Raw genomic sequence first — 4,000 nt, 5'->3', positions numbered from 1 at the left:
TATACAAAAATTGTATGTAATGATTAATACTTGAACGTTACTTACATTTATGTACATGAAAATTTGATCTTTTATTAACTAAGTTATTGATCGACAAAATGACTTCCTACATAATTCTCCGCCTGAACTGAAATGCATATTTTTTTTTTACGCAAGCCTTATGTGTAGCTAGCAACGAGCAAACAGATTAATTACTTTACACACGGTCGTATCTTGTTTGCTGTAGGCGAGTTCTCTCGTGTAATCAACGAAGTACTCAACTTTAAAGCGATAACAGAAGAACATTATTGTATCGATAAAAATCATGCTTTTTTCAAAGAAATATGTAACTCGTATTTTTTTTAAAGCAACCCTCATAACGTATTGAATAAAATAATCATACATTTTTTTTTGTTCAACATTTATAAAATACGATATTATCAAGATCACCAAGGAGGTAATCTTCAATTCTTAATGAATATAATAAAAACATAATTAATGATTGTTTGATGGTTTTATTATTATCTCTATAATACAAAAGCATAACATCGTGTCAACAGTTTATATAGTTCGTATGTTTCTGTAGGAATACACAAATAATAGTTCTCTATCACAACGTAATCTAAAGGGGAAACCCTAACTAAATGACAAAAATATCGGTAATAACTGGAACTAATGAATGTTAAAAGCAATCAGTATATTCCATACAAACTTCCATCAACACGATTCGTTCTTCATTCTCTCAACACACTAAGACCGCAATCTTTAAACGTTTATAAAACCATAAGCAATTGTGAAGTTTAGAATTCGCTAACTGGGCGTCTCTCAATCCAATTTTTGATCTTGGGCAGAAGGAGGACCTTTTTCTCCAGCAGCTTCAGATTCTCGTAATTCTCGATCAGATCAGACTTGTACATAAAGTTCAAATAATCGAGCAGAGCAACGAATGTTAAATCAGCCCAAGAGAGAGTACCATCGTAGAAGTAGCCGTCATTTTCCTTCACTTGCTGGTCCAAACGTTCTAAAATGAACGGCAGCGTCTCTTCAGCAGCCTTGCGTTTTGCAGGTTTGACCTTCTCGTCCTCCTCATAGTGGAAGGCGGCAATTTCTGAAAATTTGTTTTCAGTTAAATACTATTCGCTAATGTTATACTAATTTGAATACAGTGTTATGCGAAATTTAAATGATACTGAAGATAGAATTACAATCCTTTTTAATCCTTTGTCTTGTATTGTTGACATACGTGTATCGTTCGATTAAATCAAATATTAAATCGGATTTCAACTAATAAATACCTGAACAGATATGTACTATCTGTTATCAAGATTCTCATAAGATTTATGCAAAACAGCACTGGATATACTCACTATGATGAATATCATGAATAGTATCAACAGTGGCATCAATATGATGATTTGCCCAGTCAGTCTTTCCAGCTAAGTCATATTGTTTGGCTAAGTAACGGCAAATAGCTGTAGACTGAGCAACCTTCCTTCTATCAGCTACGAGCATAGGAAGCTGGCCATAAGGAGTCACTAAAAACATACAACTAATAGAATCAAAGATTCTATCGAACAAACAGATTATGATGCTTCTTAAATATCTAGCTTCCTGTTATCTGTTTTGGAAAGATATAATTTAATTTATTGATAATTTATCAGCAAACAAAGGGCATTGTCTCCTTAACAATACCTATTGTTCTCCCACATATCTTATAGAGCAATGGAGAGTAAACAATAATCTCTGTTATACTCTGCATAATTGTGTTCTACTTTATTTAGCTACTTTAGTTAAATTAGGAAAGATGAGATTTAAGAAACAGAATTTCTTTAAATTTTAAGCTTACAGGGCTTTATTTCTGGCCAGACGTCCTTTTTGATACGTTCATCTTCAAATGGAATACTAGCATAGCTGAAGAAGAACGGATTGGTTCTGCCAATGCCGTAACTGGGAAGTAAGTCAATTTATAGAGCGGCATCTTCCTGGAAGTATAATATATACAAAGTAAAAACAAAGAATCATTGATGACAAGAATTATATTATTACAAATTATGAAGTATAAGACAATTTAAGTAAAAAGCATCAACTACTAACTACTCGCATAGCTATTTGTATCTTTATATTTTAATATAGCTTAGATATAAAAAGAATACTATTTTTGGATGTAATAATGTATAAACTTGCGCCAAATATTATAACAAAATATTGCACTTTCTATTTAAGTAGGATAGACATATTACCGGCATTTATCTTTTTTCTATAGCAATGAAATTGTTTATAAAAAAGTTTATAAGAAAACTATCAATTAATACAAACAACGCATTTCAAAATATTAATTACATTCGCACGATTCGTTATCTCTAGTATTAATTTAACCATATGGTTCTATACACCCAAGACCCTCTAACAGTAATTTAGTACCATTACTAGTCGTATGTACAATGTATGTTTGTATATAACTTTCGTAACTACAAAACATTCAGCATGATTATATATTCTTCCAAACTTAAGAAACATTTTCTAATTGTATATTTAAATTTATCGATCAATTATGAACATGTAATAACATTTATTTCTTTCAACTACTAATTTTTAAATCATCTGCTGTTCGGTTAATTGAAGGATGTCGGCTTTCTGTAGAAGTATTTCATATTTATTATTTAATTATGAATAAGGAAAAACATACAAAATATAGTTTTTAAACGGTTTATTATTTATAAAGAGAAACTTTGATTCAGGATATATATACTATATATATACTATTTACTTACAATTTTTTTTTTAAGACTTCAAAGTCGAAACAAGCACAGGAAATTTCCAAGCCGGTTAACAGAAACTTGAATGAGACAAAAATAACCTTTAGATCTCTATATGTTCTTCTTCCCCCCTGTTGCTTCCACGTAACTCTTATCCTATTGGTGGAGCTGTGCTGATATGTGAAACTATGACTACATAAAAACATCCGGGAAGACTCATTGAATGATTTTATAGTTTAAGGTTAATAAATTTTCATAAATTAAAGTTGAAAATTTATGAGAACATGTTTTCTGTAACAAAACTTAGTAAAAACAAACTAGTAAGGTTTATAGATTCTTTAATGATTATGTATGTATTCATAAACTAGTTCGATAAACATCGTTCGATAAAACGTCGAACAACACACAACATTGAAGCGCGAAATTTCAAATTCAAGGAAAGATAAATAACAAATATTGCGAACAAATGATATTAAATTTACAATAATCTCATGTAAGAAAAAATAAAAGGAATAAAAGTAGTACAGAAGATAGAAAAATCTATAAAACTGGTGGCTGGGAAATAGAAAATATATAAATTTATGTTATTAGAGTTTAGTACTTCTGTCGATCAATGTGTTACGACCGTTCGCGGAGAGACGCAGTCGCAGTAGCGAGAGGCGTAAATTCTCGCTACGATTCGGTGAATCGACGCCGCGAAGTAGTCGTTCCCCTGTTTCGGTTAAGATAAGAGGTGGTTAAATGAATATGACACAGTATAGTAAGTTATATTTCACCGTTTATTCCAACAACTTATAACGAAGGCAGTTACGCTGGTGCGTATGTACGAGATTTTTTTTTTATTTATTTGTTGAAATTACAATCAATTCTCGCGTTGAGAATATGTACGAGATGAATGAGTGACTGATCTGTGGGTGTGTCCTATCCGGTGGAAGGATATTGACCGTTCGAAGGATGTGAAATCAGAACTGTCTTGGGAGACGATGCTGTCTCGGAGGAAAGCTAAGGATGGGTGTGTCTAGCGCACGGGACCATCGGATTTGTTGGTGACGATTTTAGTTAGGAGAGTGAAGGAAGTGGCTTCGTTGTTAATTGGTTAACGAAGGGTCTTAACCGCCCTCGAGAGAAAGTGGTTAGTGGGAGGAAAGTTGCAGCATACGTGAGAAAAACTAACTTTCCCTTGTCCAGTCGGGGTAGACAATAGTCTTTAGAAATTCTTCGGAAACAGACGTTTGTTTGGTTTGAAGGACTTTTCTAGGAAATCT

The 4,000-nt window shown here is 32.4% G+C and overlaps 1 pseudogene; it reads right to left on the bottom strand.

Moving 5' to 3' along the window:
- Positions 1 to 526: 526 nt before the first annotated feature.
- On the bottom strand, positions 527 to 1,961 carry LOC117241456 (annotated as a pseudogene).
- Between the last annotated feature and the right edge of the window lie 2,039 nt (positions 1,962 to 4,000).

The sequence above is a fragment of the Bombus vosnesenskii genome, unplaced genomic scaffold (assembly GCF_011952255.1).
Source record: "Bombus vosnesenskii isolate JDL3184/JDL3185 unplaced genomic scaffold, Bvos_JDL3184-5_v1.1 scf7180000015932, whole genome shotgun sequence".
Classification (NCBI taxonomy): Eukaryota; Metazoa; Arthropoda; class Insecta; order Hymenoptera; family Apidae; genus Bombus; species Bombus vosnesenskii.
This window is presented reverse-complemented; position numbering and strand designations above follow the sequence as displayed.